Here is a 7,607-nt window from a genome sequence, read left to right as displayed (position 1 = left end):
TCCTATAGCTACACAAGCAGATTGAGAAGAAGAAGAATTTCATTGATTCATTATGATTACAATAGAGCTCCTACCCCTAATGAAGTGGTGGTTTAGTTCATCATTGCTCAATCAAAATAGAAAAGGAAAAGAGACTACGTAAACTAAGAGAAAAGTACAAAGAAAATCTTCCCAGGGCTTCCAAATTAGGGTCCCCTACTACCAAGCCTTTTTTTTAACTTAAAGTATATCCCATTTATACACTCTCCCCATTCAGTCTTTGATGAGCGGATAATTTGTACGCTTTTTGGCATTGTTTTTAGTATGTTTTAGTTAGTTTTTAGTATATTTCTATTAGTTTTTAGTTAAAATTCACTTTTCTGGACTTTACTATGAGTTTGTGTGTTTTTCTGTGATTTCAGGTATTTTCTGGCTGAAATTGAGGGACTTGAGCAAAAATCTGATTCAGAGGCTGAAAAGGACTGCATATGCTGTTGGATTCAGACCTCCCTGCACTTGAAGTGGATTTTCTGGAGCTACAGAAGCCCAATTGATGCACTCTCAACGGCGTTGGAGAGTAGACATCGTGGGCTTTACAGCAATGTATAATAGTCCATACTTTGCCCGAGATTTGATGTCCCAAACCGGCGTCCCAAATCAGCTTAAAACTGCCCGACGTTAAACGCCGGAACTGGCACAAGAATGGGAGTTAAACGCCCAAACTGCCACAAAAGCTGGCGTTTAACTCCAAGAGAAGTCTCTACATGAAAATGCTTCAATGCTCAGCCCAAGCACACACCAAGTGGGCCCGAAAGTGGACTTTTATGTCATTTACTCATCTCTGTAAACCATAGGCTACTAGTTCTCTACAAATAGGACCTTTTGCTATTGTATTTTCATCTTTGGATCAATTTAGATCTTAGGATCATCTTTGGACGTTTAGTTCTTAGATCATGGGGGCTGACCTCACGGCCATGCCTGGACCTTGTTTATTTTCAATGGTGGAGTTTCTACACACCATAGATTAAGGTGTGGAGCTCTGCTGTACCTCGAGTATTAATGCAATTACTATTGTTCTTCTATTCAATTCCGCTTGTTCTTGTTCTAAGATATCACTTGTTCTTCAACTTGATGAATGTGATGATCCGTGACACTCATCATCATTTTCACCTATGAACGTGTGCCTGACAACCACCTCCGTTCTACCTTAGATTGAGTGGATATCTCTTGGATCCCTTAATCGGAATCTTCGTGGTATAAGATAGAATTGATGGCGGCATTCAGGAGAATCCGGTAGGTCTAAACCTTGTCTGTGGTATTCTGAGTAGGATTCAATGATTGAATGACTGTGACGAGCTTCAAACTCTTGAAGGCTGGGCGTTAGTGACAGACGCAAAAGAATCAATGGATTCTATTCTAACCTGATTGAGAACCGACAGATGATTAGCCGTGCCGTGACAGGGTGCGTTGAACATTTTCACTGAGAGGATGGGAGGTAACCACTGACAACGGTGAAACCCTACATACAGCTTGCCATGGAAAAGACAAAGAAGGATTGGATGAAGACAGTAGGAAAGCAGAGAGACGGAAGGGACAAAGCATCTCCATACGCTTATCTGAAATTCTTACCAATGAATTACATAAGTATTTCTATCTTTATCTTTATATTTTATTCATCATCCATAACCATTTGAGTCTACCTGACTGAGATTTACAAGATGACCATAGCTTGCTTCATACCAACAATCTCCGTGGGATCGACCCTTACTCACGTAAGGTTTATTACTTGGACGACCCAGTACACTTGCTGGTTAGTTGTGCGAAGTTGTGATAAATAGTTGAGATTGCAATTGAGCATACCATGTTGATGGTGCCATTGATGATCACAATTTCGTGCACCAAGTTTTTGGCACCGTTGCCGGGGATTGTTTGAGTTTGGACAACTGACGGTTCATCTTGTTGCTTAGATTAGGTATTTTTCAGAATTTTTAAGAATGAATTCTAGTGTTTCATGGTGATGTTTTCATCATCACTAAAGCTGATTGATCCTCATCAATCGAGCTCTTGAATGCAATGTCCTGCTAAAGCTTGGCTAGCCATGTCTAATTCCTTTAGACTGAAGCTTTAGACTAACATTGCAAGATTCCTGGAATTCTCATTAAGAATTTTGATATCTTTTATTTTCTTCTCCATATAATTTTCGAAAAATCCAAAAAAATTATAAAATCATAAAAACCAAAAGTACTTCTTGTTTGAGTCTAGTGATTCATTTTAAGTTTGGTGTCAATTGCATGTTTCTATTCTTCTTGCATTTTTCATATGTCTTCAGTGATCTTCAAGATGTTCTTGATGATTTACTTGCTCTGATCTTTAAATTCTCTTGTTTTGTCTGTTTTGTTGTTTCTCATATGCATTTTCAGTTTGTTAGTGTTGATAGTATACAAACTTCTAAGTTTGGTGTCTTGCATGCATTGTTTATTTGATTTTAGTTGCATTTTGATTATTCCTCATCATTAAAAATCAAAAAAAATTTTTAATTTGTGTCTTTTCAAGTCAATAATACAGAGAATTGAAGATTCAGAACATACTGCAGAGGAATTACACAGAAAAAGCTGGGCGTTAAAAAGACCCAGTGAAGAAGGAAAATTGGCGTTTAAACGCCATCCAGGGTGCCTGGCTGGGGGTTTAACGCCCAAAAGGGGTAAGTTTTGGGCGTTAAACGCCAGAATGTGCACCATTCTGGGCATTTAACGCCAGGATGGCACAAGAGGGAAGATTTTGTTTTTAATGCAAATTTTTTTCAAGTTTTAAAAATTTTTCAAAATCAAATCTTTTTCAAATCTTATCTTTTCAATCACATGTTTTCAAAATCAATTTCTTTCTATTTTCAAAAATACTTGCTATCAATTAATGATTTGATTCAACATTTCAAGTATGTTGCCTTTTCTGTTGAGAAAGGTTTAATGTTTGAATCATATCTTTTCTTGTTAGCCAAGTCATTAATTTTCAAAATCAAATCTTTTTAAATTGTTTTTCAAATCATATCTTCTCAATAATGTCTTTTTAAAACTATATCTTTTTCAATCATATCTTCTTAAATCACATCTTTTTGAAAATAGTTTTCAATCACATCTTTTTAATTTCTTATTTCAAAATCTTTTTCAAAAAAATCACTTGATTTCTTTTCCACTCTTGGTTTACAAAAATCAATTAGTGTTTTTCAAAATGTTTTTAAAAATCTTTTACTTAATTTTCAAAAATCTCTTCCCCTCTTCTCACATCTTTCTATTTATGGACTAACACTCCTCCTTAAAGCAAAACTCGAACTCCATCTTTCCTTGATAAGTTCGAATTTTCTACCTCTTCCTTCTATTTTTCTTTTCCTTTGACACTTTAAGGAATCTCTATACTGTGACATAGAGGATTCCCTATTTTCTTGTTCTCTTCTCTTTCATATGAGCAGGAGCAAAGACAAAAGCATTCTTGTTGAGGCTGACCCTGAACCTGAAAGGACCTTGAAGTGAAAGCTAAGAGAAGCTAAAGCACAATTCTCTGTAGAGGACCTAACAGAAATCTTCAAAGAAAAAGACATGGCAGCCGAAAATAACAACAATGCCAACAATGCAAGGAAGGTGCTGGGTGACTTTACTGCACCTACTCCCGACTTCTATGGGAGAAGCATCTCTATCCCTACCATTGGAGCAAACAACTTTGAGCTTAAGCCTCAATTAGTTTCTCTAATGCAACAGAATTGCAAGTTTCATGGACTTCCATTGGAAGATCCTATCAGCTTCTAGCTGAGTTCTTGCAAATCTGTGACACTATCAAAACCAATGGTGTTGACCCTGAGGTCTACAGACTTATGCTATTCCCTTTTGCTGTAAGAGATAGAGCTAGGATATGGTTGGACTCACAACCTAAAGAAAGCCTGAACTCTTAGGAAAAGCTAGTCAATGCCTTCTTGGCAAAGTTCTTTCCACCTAAAAAATTGAGTAAGCTTAGAGTGGAAGTCCAAACCTTCAAACAAAAGGAAGGTGAATCCCTCTATGAAGCTTGGGAAAGATACAAACAATTGATCAGAAAGTGTCCTTCTGACATGCTTTCTGAATGGAGCATCATAGGTATCTTCTATGATGGTCTGTCTGAACTGTCAAAGATGTCATTGGATAGTTCTGCTGGAGGCTCTCTTCATCTGAAGAAGACACCTGCAGAAGCTCAAGAACTGATTGAAATGGTTTCAAATAACCAATTCATGTACACTTCTGAAAGGAATCCTGTGAACAATGGGACGAATCAGAAGAAAGGAGTTCTTGAGATTGATACTCTGAATGCCATATTGGCTCAGAACAAAATATTGACTCAGTAAGTGAATATCATTTCTCAAAGTCTGTCTGGAATGCAAGCTGCACCAGATAGTACTAAGGACGCTTCATCTGAAGAAGAAGCTTATGATCCTGAGAACCCTTAAATGGAAGAGGTGAACTACATAGGAGAACCCTATGGAAACACCTATAATCCTTCATGGAGAAATCATCCAAATCTCTCATGGAAGGATCAATAGAGACCTCAACAAGGTTTCAACAAAAGTAATGGTGGAAGAAACAGGTTTAGCAATGGCAAGTCTTTTCCATCATCTTCTCAGCAACAGACAGAGAATTCTAAGCAGAGCCACTCTGACTTAGCAACCATGGTCTCTGATCTAATCAAAACCACTCAAGGTTTCATGACTGAAACAAGGTCCTCCATTAGAAACTTGGAGGCACAAGTAGGTCAGCTGAGTAAGAAAATTACTGAATTCCCTCCTAGTACTCTTCCAAGCAATACAGAAGAGAATCCAAAAGGAGAATGCAAGGCCATTAACATGACCTACATGGCCGAACTTGGAGAGGAGGAAGAGGCAGTGAACGCCACTGAGGAAGACCTCAATGGATGTCCACTGGCCTCCAATGAGTTCCCTAATGAGGAACCATGGGAATCTGAGGCTCACACTGAGACCATAGAGATTCCATTGGATTTACTTCTGCCATTCATGAGCTCTGATGAGTATTCTTCCTCTTAAGAGGATGAGTATGTCACTGAAGAGCAAGTTGCCAAGTGCCTTGGAGCAATCATGAAGCTAAATGACAAGTTTTTTGGTAATAAGACTTGGGAGGATGAACCCCCTTTGCTCACCAAAGAGCTGGATAACTTGACTAGGCAGAAATTACCTCAAAAGAGACAAGATCCTGGGAAGTTTTCAATACCTTGTACCATAGGCACCATGACCTTTAAGAAGGCTCTGTGTGACCTAGGGTCAAGCATAAACCTCATGCCTCTCTATGTAATGGAGAAGCTAGGTGATGAGCGGATAATTTATACGCTTTTTGGCATTGTTTTTATATAGTTTTTAGTAAGTTTAAGCTACTTTTAGGGATGTTTTCACTAGTTTTTATGATAAATTCACATTTCTGGACTTTACTATGAGTTTGTGTGTTTTTCTGTGATTTCAGGTAAATTCTGACTGAAATTGAGGGATTGGGAAGTGCATGGATGAATCCATCATCCTTGGCAGACCCTTCCTAGCCACAGCAAAGGCTGTGATTGATGTTGATAGAGGAGAATTGATCATTCAAGTGAATGGAGAATCCCTTGTGTTTAAGGCTCAAGGATATCCCTCTGTAACCATGGAGAGGAAGCATGAAGAGCTTATCTTAAAACAGAGCCAAACAGAGCCCCCAAAGTCAAACTCTAAGTTTGGTGTTGGGAGGCCACAACCAACTTCTAAGTTGGTGTTGAACCCCCACATTCAAACTCTAAGTTTGGTGTTGGGAGGTTCCAACATTGCTCTGAGCATCTGTGAGGCTCCATGAGAGCCCACTGTCAAGCTACTGACATTAAAGAAGCGCTTGTTGGGAGGCAACCCAATGTTAAATTTATCTATTTTCCTTTGTTATTTTTGTTTTTTGTAGGTTGATGATCATGAGAAGTCACAAAATCAGTTGAAAAAGCAAAAACAGAATGAAAAATAGAAAGAAAAATAGCACACCCTAGAGGAAGACCTTGCTGGCATTTAAACGCCAGTAAGGGTAGCAAATGGGCATTTAACGCCCAGTCTGGCACCATTCTGGGCGTTTAACGCCAGAAAGGGGCACCAGACTGGCGTTAAACGCAAGGAAAGGGCAAGAAGTTGGCGTTAAACGCCAGAAATGGGCACCAGCCCGGCGTTTAATGCCAGAATTGGCACAGAGAGCATTTTTGCTCGCCACTTGGTGCAGGGATGACTTTTCCTTAACACCTCAGGATCTGTGGACCCCACAGGATCCCTACCTACCCCACCACCCTCTCTCTTCTTATTCACCCATTCACCAATCACCTCAACACCTCTTCCCCAAGAACCCCTCACCTATCAAATCCCATCTTTCTCTTCACCACTCACATCCATCCTTCATAAAACCTCACCTACCTCACCATTCAAATTCAAACCACTTTCCCTCCCAAACCCACCCTCCCATAACCGAACCCTACCCCTCTCTCCACCCCTATGTAAACCCATCTTCACTCGTTCATTTTTACACAACCTAAACACTACTTCTCCCCCTTTGGCCAAACCACAAAGCCATCTCCATCTCCTCTATTTCTCCTTCTTCTACTCTCTTCTTTCTTCTTTTGCTCGAGGACGAGCAAACCTTCTAAGTTTGGTGTGGTAAAAGCATTGCTTTTTGTTTTTCCATAACAATTTATGGCATCTAAGGCCGGAGAAACCTCTAGAAAGAGGAAAGGGAAAGCAAAAGCTTCCACCTCCGAGTCATGGGAGATGGAGAGATTCATCTCAAGAGTGCATCAAGACCACTTCTATAAAGTTGTGGCCTTGAAGAAAGTGATCCCCGAGGTCCCTTTCAAACTCAAAAAGAGTGAATATCCGGAGATCCGACATGAGATCCGAAAAAGAGGTTGGGAAGTTCTTACCAACCCCATTCAACAAGTCGGAATCTTAATGGTTCAAGAGTTCTATGCCAATGCATGGATCACCAAGAACCATGATCAAAGTGTGAACCTGAACCCAAAGAATTGGCTTACAATGGTTCGGGGGAAATACTTAGATTTTAGTCCGGAAAATGTAAGGTTGGCATTCAACTTGCCCATGATGCAAGGAGATAAACACCCTTACACTAGAAGGGTCAACTTTGATCAAAGGTTGGACCAAGTCCTCAAGGATATCTGTGTAGAAGGAGCTCAATGGAAGAGAGATTCCAAAGGCAAGCCGGTTCGACTAAGAAGCCCGGACCTTAAGCCTGTGGCTAGAGGATGGTTAGAGTTCATCCAACGCTCAAAGGCACATAACAACACTAGTCTCGACTTACGAAGAGAAGGCTAGCTAAATAGTATAGTATAGCCCAAAAAGATACAAATATACATCCTATTTCTCCATAATCAACCTCTAAGAGGGATAGACAGTTACAATATACAAAAGTAGAGAACAACAACTTCTAAAGCAAAATGAAAAGTCCCAAAAGACAGTCTTCACTTCCGAGAGCAAACCAGCACACTCAACGAGGTGCATTACGTCCTACATCTGTATAACAAACAATTCCTAAATCAAGTGAGAACCAAAAGGTTCCCAGTAGGGTAATAATTCTAAATAGATATAA

The 7,607-nt window shown here is 39.6% G+C and overlaps 1 non-coding gene across 1 annotated transcript; it reads right to left on the bottom strand.

Moving 5' to 3' along the window:
* Positions 1-3,973: 3,973 nt before the first annotated feature.
* LOC127743550 (small nucleolar RNA R71) lies at positions 3,974-4,081 on the bottom strand. The gene has a single exon (XR_008004936.1). It is a non-coding gene; the product is annotated as a small nucleolar RNA R71 (small nucleolar RNA).
* Positions 4,082-7,607: the final 3,526 nt, after the last annotated feature.

This window comes from Arachis duranensis, chromosome 10 (genome assembly GCF_000817695.3).
Source record: "Arachis duranensis cultivar V14167 chromosome 10, aradu.V14167.gnm2.J7QH, whole genome shotgun sequence".
Classification (NCBI taxonomy): domain Eukaryota; kingdom Viridiplantae; phylum Streptophyta; class Magnoliopsida; order Fabales; family Fabaceae; genus Arachis; species Arachis duranensis.
Note: the sequence above shows the minus strand (reverse complement) of the source record. Positions and strands in the feature narration are given on the sequence as shown.